This window comes from Camelus bactrianus, chromosome 20, assembly GCF_048773025.1.
Source record: "Camelus bactrianus isolate YW-2024 breed Bactrian camel chromosome 20, ASM4877302v1, whole genome shotgun sequence".
Lineage (NCBI taxonomy): Eukaryota > Metazoa > Chordata > Mammalia > Artiodactyla > Camelidae > Camelus > Camelus bactrianus.
In genome coordinates, this window is record NC_133558.1 from 4956326 (window position 1) to 4966888 (window position 10563).

General features: G+C 40.6%; 1 long non-coding RNA gene across 1 annotated transcript; it reads left to right on the forward strand.

Moving 5' to 3' along the window:
- Positions 1-3354: 3354 nt before the first annotated feature.
- LOC123614071 (uncharacterized) lies at positions 3355-10281 on the forward strand. Its single transcript, XR_006721556.2, has 3 exons — positions 3355-4163; positions 5581-6412; positions 7941-10281. It is a non-coding gene; the product is annotated as an uncharacterized LOC123614071 (long non-coding RNA).
- Positions 10282-10563: the final 282 nt, after the last annotated feature.

Below are 10563 nucleotides of genomic sequence, written 5' to 3' on the forward strand. Positions count from 1 at the left end.
GTAGCCCAGAGAGTCAGAAAATAGAGCCTTTTCCCCCACAGGTTTGTTTTCTGCAGTTAATCAATTCAGAAGGATTGGCTTAATTTTCCACACTGGAAAATGCAGTTTGAAACACCCCCTTTGAAAGTCAAATTTATACTATTTCACATTACTCTGATATATCAGCTCAGGTGATGTGGAAAATGTAATTCTGAAAACATTTTGGCTTACTTGTGGTCTTTAGAAGGGACAGCGTAGTATGAGTCATGATTTTGTATCTAAATGGATGTACTCCTGACTTCCCTTCTCATGCTGAAATGACTTTATAGATTTTATTAGTTTCCGTGAAATTTATTTACATAGAATGACTCAATCAATCGCTCCCTGCGTCCCCCCTTCTCCCGAGCCCCTCTTATTTCTCTTTCTGTTTTTCTTTCATTTGACTAGAGGCTAGTTGATGAGGCATTTTTCTGACAATGTCCATATTAGTCACACCATGATCAGAAAATATTTGTTACCGCTTTTTTCAGAAAGTATACCTAGGTTCTTTGTGTTTCTTTAAACTTTCTTCAATTTACAAGGCTCATTGTGAGTTTTTTAAATGATCTGAACAATATAAGAGAATCTAATGATTTTGAGAGGTCAGATATTTAGGAGAACATTATTTTGGCTAACTTTAAAATGATTATTTTGTTTCATTCAAAGAGATTATTTTGCTTTAACTACAGAAGAACATATTGCCCACATCATGAACTCAGATCTAACTAACAGTGAAAAATACACAGCCATATGTTTCTTCCCAAAGCTTTCGCTCCAATGTAGTTATTCCTTTGTGGCTACCTTTTCTCCTCTTGCCCAAATATTTATTATTCATGGATTCATTTTTTTCCCATTTATTATTCTAGAAAATGTTTATGGATACTGATCAGAATATTCCTAGGTCTTACTATTTATTTCCCACCACTCCCAGCAAACTGGTGTGCACCAATGAGGTCCTGATGAAATCTGTTGAATTGAATTAATTGTCTTTTAGTTGGTTTTCTAGGTTCTACCTTTGGCTGGTCCAGGAATGCTGCAGACAGGGCAGCTAAGGCTGCCTTTATTTAAATTCTCCAGACTGCTGCTCGTAGTGTCCTATCATCTGCCCTGAAGAGGTGCTGGACAGCCCTGCCTACCCCACACAGTGCCACACCCAGCACGGCATGCCCCTGGATGCTTCCATGCTGTGCTGAAGCTGGGCCTCCTGCCTATAACTCACCTTTCCAGCTTCACTCCTATTTGAATCTTACCCACTTATTCAAGGCCCTTTGCCAGCCTTGCTTCCCAGAATCCCTGTCTGATACCTGCAGCCTATACCTGTTACCGAGTCCAAACCCGTTCTGCTCACCACTCGACAGGCCAATAAATCAAGAGACACGTGGTTGGGGCAAAGAATAACAATTTTATTTGGAAAGCCAGAAGACTGAGAAGATGGCAGACGAATGTCCTGGAGAATCATCTTACCCAAATCAGAATGCAGGCTCCTTTTGTTCTGAAAAGGGGAGGGTGTGGTTGGCTGTTGCAGACTTCTTGGTGTCAAAATTCATTCGCAGCTGTCCCCGTAGGTCAGATCACCATGTTCCTGTAAACCTCCCACAAGACAAATGCTATTCTCTGTTCCGCAACTTTTTATCTCTCTATGAATGGAAAAGTATTATACCCTTAAAGGTCAGAGCCTGGAGAATGGGCTCTCCTGTACGTTTCAGGCTCTAGGCAACATTCTTTTACAAAAGGTGCAGACCCAGCACGGCTAAGCCCCGGGAAACAGAGCCCAGGGTTAGAGCTAAAGGAACAGATCCAGCATGCAGTCAGCTTTGTTCTTCCCTGTTACACTAGGGCAATTAGAAGAGGAAGAAATCAAGACATCCAAGAGGATAAAAGTAATTCAATGAGCAAAAGGTTTTTCTCTACCATATTCAGTAGGCAAATAGTAAAGGAGGAAGTTAGCCCATTGAGATATAATTATAGTACGTTATCGGAGACGGGGGAAAGGAAGTAAAATGTGCTAAATAGCTTCTACTCATTTACGCAGAGAGCGGCCGATCTTTGGGTTGTAGGTGCACGTATGTATTAGTGAGCAAGTGAGCCTTGGAAACAGGCAGCAGAGTTCAAAGACTGCCCGTGGAATGAATGCAAAAACATATCAAACAGTCCTCTAATGATCTGGAGGAGTGAAGCTCTGGGTCTCAGGGTCTCACAGGCCCTCAAATGACTCCTGTGTTTAAATGGCTGTTGTAAAAATGATAGCTCTGTAATGTCTGTTAATTAAAAAAAAAAATATATATATATATACATATATTTTTTTTCCAGCAAAGCTACTTAGATTTATTGGTTGAGACGCGTGTAAGTGCGCACACCCAGCCCCACACTTAAACTGCTTAAACACCTTTACTTTCTTCTCACAAACCTTCAGTAACTTCCAGTTACTGGAGCCATAAATGCCCTCTTTTACAAAACAATGCTCTTGAGGCCTGAACGTTTGCCTCCCTGACTACCTGCAAAAGACCAAGTCTCCGGTTAGGATAGTAATTTAGATTCTATTTCATTTGGAACTTCGTTCCTGTGGCCCTGGAGAGCAGATATTGGTGTTTCCACACACCCATGGGTGGTCTTCTCTCTTAAATACTGAAGGCTGGTGAGACTGTCTTGGTGCACTATTGTGAAATAGAATTCTTGCAGTTTCATGGAGGAACATTTCAACAGCTTCCCGCTCTGTGCGTGTGGAACTGCGGAGACGGAGGGCCAACCGCAAAGCTGTACTTGGCTTTTTGACTGTGCGTGGTGGGGTCACCTCTGGTACCCAGCCAGCTCCCACATCACAGAACACCCTCCTTTGCCCAGCCCCATGTTCACCCATCTGAGCTTTTACCTCTTCCCCGTGGCATGGCCTGCCCCTTGTTGTGCCTGGTAGCACAGTGGCCTTCTAGAAATGGATCCTAGCACACTGACTCCAGTCCTGAAATCCTCAACGGTTCTTAACAGTCTCTTTCTCCAAGTTCCCACTCCCTCCCCCCAAACTGGGGTTTCCCACCTGTGGATTAATTGCTCCCACATCTGGGTAGCTTCTTGATTGGCTTTGTACTTGTTTTGTGCTGAATCACTAATTAGATGTTTTGGTATTGATCACTTACAGAATTAGGAATAAAACTATGCATCAGGCTTCAGACATTGGACCTACACATGCTAGTGGCCTCTTAAGTGTATCAGTGCTCTTGGTCACCTTCTGCTCTACCACAAAGATCTCTCTCAGCCTTGGCTTCTTATCTTCCCCATCTGTCCATCATGCTTCATGCAGGCCTACCCAAGATGCTGCCCCAGGCTTAGGGGTTTGGACGTCATTTGGCCACAGTGAGATGGTTTCCCATTTTCAACCAAGCTACTGTATATCAAGTTTACTCAGATAGGGTTTATGTTCCAAGAATAACTGATCTCTTGTCTCCTACTATTTTTTTATACAGAAAAAATCAACTTCAAGGACACACAGTATACAAGACTGTATCATAGAGAATTTGTTGGAGACCCAAAGCAGAGCTTGACCCTGGCGAATTTAAGCAAAGGCCATAGAGTAGAAGGCGGTCAGAAGATCACAACAGTAACAGGAAAGCTGGAGAAGTGGGGCTGACAATGGGAAGGGGGAGGCAACTTCGAAGGGTTAGGAAGCTGAAACCATAGAACTAGGCTCATAGCGGGAAGTCAAGCAGCAGGATGCTCCCATTGGTACCCGGTGACTTCCTCTTCTTTTGCTCTGCTCCTCTCTGAAGAGCCAGCATCATTAAAAGAGTATCTACCAAATCATCCCCCAAGTATGAAGTGTTGGAGAGGAAGGGTTTGTCCAGCCAACTTCCATGATGCAAGTCGAGTATCTGAACTGATTGTCCTGCCAAGATGTCATATGACAGGGAAGAAGGAATTTCTCAAAAAGAAATCGAGATGCTATTGGGAAGGACAAATAGATATCGTGTTGATAAAAACTTCTAAATATCCACAGATGTCTCATTTTCCAGTTTCTTCTGTTACCAGTGCAGACCTCACACAGAGGTCTTGGGGGCAGGGCCTGGGTTGCTTTCATTTCTCTCTCTTTAGGCATGTCCTGACACAGCTGGCTGCAGGGTCCGGGGTGTCCCAAAGCTGCTGTTGGCCCACTGGTGAGTGGGGCTGGATCCTGGGGCGGCTGGCTGAGGGGTCTGAAGTGCCTTGGAGCTGGTATCGACCTGCCAGTGGGCGGGGCTTGGACCCAGGGGACCCCAGCGCTGGTACTGGCCTGCTGGTGTGTGGGCTGGGTCCTGGAATGGGAGGCTGCAGAGTTGTGGTTGTGCTGGGGCTGATGTCTGCCCACTGGTGAGTGATACCAGGTCTTGATCTAGTGCTGGCCCACCGGTGGGCAGAGCAGGGTCCCAGGGTCTCTGGCTGTGGGACCCTGGGGTTCTTGAGGTTAGTGCTAGTGGACTGGGCTGCAGGGCCAGGTCCTGGGCTCTCCGCTGGACAGGACTGGGTCCCAGGTTGGCTCACCCACCAGCAGGCCAGCTCCAAGGCCAAGAATTGAAGCATGTGGAAGAGAGTGAACCTGGAATGTGGTCAAGGAAGTCGACTTGAGCCTGGAATCTGGGTTATTGTTTCGGCTCTGCCCTGATTAACTCTGTGCCCTGGCCATTCACGGCTCTGTGGCCTCTGACATGCCTTCATCTGCACAAACCTGTGATGGGGAGAAGAAAGCATTCAGCAATAAGAGAGTAATCAGTGATGAGCAAAAAACTGGAAGAAGAAATAGCTAAGCTTTTCCTTAAGATCCTTTCATTGCTTTGGTAATACATGCCAGAATCTTTCCAACCATTTTTCCAAATGGAAATGCAATAAGAAGAGATGAATTTTATTTAAAAAAAGAAGTCTAGAAATGAAGCAGAAAGATAGAGGGACTCTTTAAATTCTGTCCTCGTTGAGTTCTTTAGCTCACACGAGAAAAAAGTTGGAGAAGAAGTATGGAATGTGTGAAAAACCAAAGGCTGCAGAAAATAAAAATTTATGAGCTCAGTTTCTAAGACTCTCTCTCTCTCTCTCTTGCACACACGCACGCTGAAAAAATAAATACTGATAGGTGTTAGTCTCACTTAATGGACACATAGAAGGGAAGGAAATGTTTATAATTCTGACCTCAGTGACTCCAGGAAGATCAGTTTTTTAGTGTTTAATATTGTTTCAGAGTTTGTGCTGTTAAATCAAAAGGTTATCTATAATACATCTGGTGCTATTAATGCAAAAGATCAGGGGTATTCAAAAGACATTTATTCATTATTAATATAGATAATAAAGGATCATTTATGAGGCTTCAGATGAGATTTTTATCATCAAAAGCTTAAAAAGGGAAATTTATCATTGCTTCGGGACAGATGGGAGAGGTGTCTGTAACGGGGAATGTGGCAGTCAACACAAAACTGACAGATTCACTCTGTTTCCGAAGATGGCTAACACTTTATAGCAACAGATTAAAAAGAAAATAAAATTTTGTGCTTTAAATTTCTATCAACAGGGACTTACTGATTTATTCTTGGTTTGTCCTTTATCAAGATGCCAAGTTGATATTCTTCGCTCCTCTTTCTTCCATTTGTGGTTTCTGGTGGCTTTTGTAAGTTGAATGAAGGTGAAGAATTCATCAAAATATTGGGGACCATCGGCAATAAGTGAAGGATCAAGTGAACACCAGACTTTTTTCGTCCTAAGGAGAGTTACAAGTCCAGCTTTTACTGAACACAAGAAGTAGCAAGAGAGGGTGGTTGGGGAATAAACTATTTTGGAGGAAGGCAATGTAACCTTGGGAGACTGGGAAGAACTCTTACATCTGGAGCAGAGTATTATTGGAACTGCACTTAGCTTATGCTGTTGGAGCCAATCCAAGTGAAACTTAAACAAGTTTTTAAGGGAACTGAGGGGATTTTCAGAATTTCTCTCACCTCACCTTCGCAAATAAGCATCAACCACCCAATTCTCCAGCCAAAGTTGCAGTTGGAGACTCACTGGACTAATTTGGAGTCCGTACAAGTGAGGCACAGAGCACTAAGGATGCTTGACACAGTATCAGCTGCAGATCAGGTGCCCAGGAAATGTTTGCTGAATACATGAAAATGTCTTGTTAGGTCCAGGTACCACAGCTGAAGCTATCTTTCACCAAAGGGTGGTGGACATATACCAAAGGCGTTAATCCTTTACTAATTTACATGATTAAAAGCCATGTGTGTGGGCTTTTTGGATGAATTATCTTCATTAATAAAAGCAAAAGGAATATTTATGGACCAAATGGCCCTGGATTACCCTTGTTTCAATATTAACTCATCATTTCAGGACTAGAAATTATGTAAAACCCAATAAAAATCACACATGGCTCCAAACCTGCTTTCTTGAGGTAAGTAACAGCTGGCATGAACCAAAATGGAAACGAATTTTCTCAATGGTAAACTTGGTATATTTTATTTAAGTAAAGATTATACGTTGATTAGAAGTAATGTTATTTACAACATAAACATTTATTGAGAATGTTAAATAGTAAATCCTCTAAAATCACAGCCAAAGCCAAATAGATACAAACATGGCCACAGACACCATTTCATACTGGACTTTGAAAAACAGTTTTAAAATAAGTAACGTGATCAGGTTCAAACACAGGTCTAGACATTACAAGTTATTATACGCATGTGTTGATCTCTTTCAGAACTTCATACATTCTGAAAATTTTTTATTTTTGGAACTAGCAGTACAGAATAAAATGCATCTATTTGATGTCAAGCCTGTGTTTGTTTTTGGCTGTGCAAATACTCAGTTGTGGGTTGAGCTTGAGATAAACACACATGGATTTCATTTTCCATTGAAATGAGATGATTTATATTTTTGCTCTTAATATTTATGAAGAATAAAAATCTTGCTCACACATGTAAGAAGCTGAAAACTAAAGAAAATTTTTTCTTCTGAAAGACAGCATAATTTCCTTTTACAGAAATAGAGAACTGGTCTAGGGAGGTATCGATAAATCTCATCTTGATAATACAATCTTGCAATTTACAAATTCTTCCTTTTCTCTCAAAGTCGGGTTCTCAGCTGAGCAAGAGACTTGGAGATGGGTCCCTTATCCAGACACACACTTGTATTGAGAAGGAAAGAAGATATTTTTCAGTTTTATTCCACAGTCCTTCTAGAGAGATTTCAGTAAGGCTTGAGACTTACTGACTTCCTTCTTCATTCTCAAGCCAAAGTAGCAGCAGAAATATTTCAAGATTCCTCTTTGCAGCATGATTTCCCCAAAGGTTCAGTTTCTTTTAAAATCCAAGAATCTTATTACTTGAAGCCAAAATATTTTCCCCAGGGCTTTTCAAAGATTTGTTCAACTAGTTCATGTGATTAAAAAAAAAAAAAACTGCTTGATAGGTTGATTTCTGTAGTCAGTCATCATCTGCAAAACCCTCAGCAAAATATGACCTGTTCTTTCCTTGAAGTTCTCCTGGTGTTTATCTCTCAGCTCCAACACTCTGTCCAGAATGCGTTCTCTTTAAGTCACCATGTTTCAGGATGCAGCAGAAACTTACATGTTTTTTTGTCCAAGTTCTCAAACAGTTTTCAAAACATTCTTGAGTGATCATCTGATCTTTGTTTCATAGTTAACAAAGTCTGTATTGTCCAGAACTTCCTTCACTTAATCGCTAATACTTTTAACACCACCCCCATCTGTGAAGAAAGTGTGCTATGATCACGTAACAGGGATAACAAATCTGACTCCATATTGGATCTGTTTCTTTTACTTTAACCTTTGTATTCTGTTGCTTTCGCTACAAGTTAATCCCTAAAGGTATGTTGCTTATAGTTTAAAGTAGACATAGTGGCCTGTCTCTGGGAACCCTGACTCCCATGCCTGAGTGTTAAGCTAAAATATCTGTGTTTAGCTCACAGGAAACATCCTGACGAGACCCATCTGTGATTGACTGCAGGAAAGAAGAAATTAACACATCCCCTCCAGAGTCTGGCTGGAACCAGGAAATATTTGCAACAACATATCACCTTTTTACTTTGCCTTTTTCATCTCCCTGTCTTTGTTGTATAAAAGAAACTAGCATCCAAACCAGGCAAGATGGCTCTTTGGGACATTAGTCCACTATCTTCTTGGTCTGCTGGCTTTTGGAATAAAGTCAGTATTCCTTGCCCCAGCAACTTGTCTCTTGATATATTGGTCTGTCCTGTGGTGAGCAGTATGGACTTGGACTCCGTAATAATAATGTTAGGACTTTCTTTTTATGCAAGACAGGCGAAGTCTGTCACAGAGCCAACCGTTGATGGGCATCCTTAGTATCGTGCCAACATCACTCTTCCAAAAGAGACTGTTTGTTACCAGGTAGGAAGACCAAACATTGAATATATCTTGGCCATTGCTTATTTGGGACAGCCCTTCACAGTAGAAAACATTTTCTGGAATTTCACTGTCATCTACAATTCTCACAAAAGCTACAGAATGACATTTATTGGAGATGTAGGTTGACTCATTGACCTGGATAGAGAATTTCTTATTTTTTCAGTTTTCTGTACAGAACCTCTTCAGCTTCATGGGACCTGTCATTAAGACAACAACTTTCCATATTATTTAAGAGTGGAACCTTGTCACTGGTATGTTTTCACCTTGGTGTGACTTTTCTTTTTTAAGGCAGTAAGTTTTACTGCTGAATAACTAGCTTCTCGAGACTTTTCACTGAACGCACCTTTTTTTTTCCCCTAAAAAACCCCAAAGTTTTACTTTACTTTGAGATTCCTAACGGCCATAAAAAATAATTGTCATCTTTGCTTGTCAAACAGCTGTGATTTGTGATTAACTGTGTCCAGTTTTGCTGGAGCGAGTGCTGCATTTGAACATGTTTGCCACCAACAAAGCGCAATGGATTCGAACAGCCTGCATTACCAACCTATGCAAAACCCACTGATAAACCAGTGTAAATTGGCTTCTTAGTGTCTCTTGCCCTTGAGCAATGAAAATGACTGAGAAGATTGCAATTCTCAACCATTGGCATTATCAGAATTGTCCGTGGACCTAGGCTTAGAATCTTCTTCTGTCTTACACTTACCTTCAAAAATCTCCACATTGGACCATTAGGTGTGTGCAAAACAAAAGTATTAATAAAATGTAAAACAGACGAGTACAATAATAAATGAAAAAATTATAAATAATGCAAACCTTTATAATACAACTCACATAACTTGAGCATTTACAATGAAGACTAAATGGTGGTGAGTAGAGGAATTGTGGTTCCTTAGAAAGCTACATTTAGGGAGTCATGGAACATTTTTATGGTCCCCATAAAATTGAAAGACCTTTTGTTGTTGTTTTAGCCAGTTTCAATTTCTTCTTTCTGGTCTTCTTTGATGGCTGTCCATTATCCTCAGGTTCTCTCCTCCCTCTAAAGCCCAGCTCACTTTTAGAAAAAGATGTGATAAGCTCATTCACTGTGAGGTGTAATTGACAGAAAACAGTTTAATTTCCTCTTTGATTTTATCATTGGCCTATTGGTTTTTTAGTAGCATGTTTTTTGATCTTCATGCAGTCTTTTTTTGTTTCTTCTTGTTTTTCTTTCTGTGGTTGATTTCTAGTTTCATGCCATTGTGGTCAGAAAAGATGCTTGAAATAATTTCTATCCTCTTAAATGTGTTGGGGCTTGTTTTGTGTCCAAGTTTGTGGTCTATCCTAGAGAATGTTCCACGTGCACTTGAAAAGAATGTATGTTCTGTTTTTTTTTTTTTTTTTGAGAATTGTTTAGATGTGAGACTCCTAGAAGAGTTCGCACGCTAATCTACTCAAAACCTGTAACTGAGAATGAAGCTTTACTGTTGATATTTCATGACACAGACAGCAAGTTAGGAGGGTTACATGTCCAGCTATGTAAATGCCTTACATTCTAGAAATCTGAACAGTAGGCGGTACATATCCTCTCTACTACTGCATGTGAGCCTGTTCACGCTTTGGGGCTATGGAAGAGGTGAATAAGCAAGCTAAGCATGGGCTGATGGAAGATTTAGCAGTGATGTACAGGGCACTATTTATATATTTTGGTCTAAGTCATAAATTGCTGCACCAAGGGAGGTGGTAATAATTTACCTTTAAAATTCCTTGTTTTAGTTACACTGCTTGTGCAGCTGATGTTTCTCTTGCTTAATAAAGCAGCATGATGCATCACCATGTTAAATTTAAGTTCCAGTTAATAATAACATTCTTTTTAGAAAAACCTACTAAAATTAGTAAAAACTCAGCAAAATGTGAATACTATTTTCATTATAAAAATAAAGCTTGTTTTGTAAATATGAATGGACTACCATTTTTCTCCTTCTCTTCCTATTTCCACATGGTTATTCCCTTTGTTATAAACTCAGTCTTCCTTTCTGCCGCTGACATCTCCCTGTCAGCTTTGATTGATTTTCTTGACGGCATTTTCCTCTTTTGGTCCTTCTTACATTGTTCCATTTTCCAGATGCAGTTCTGTTTTTTATTTACTCACAGCTTGTTTTTTTTCTTAAAGCTCTTTATAA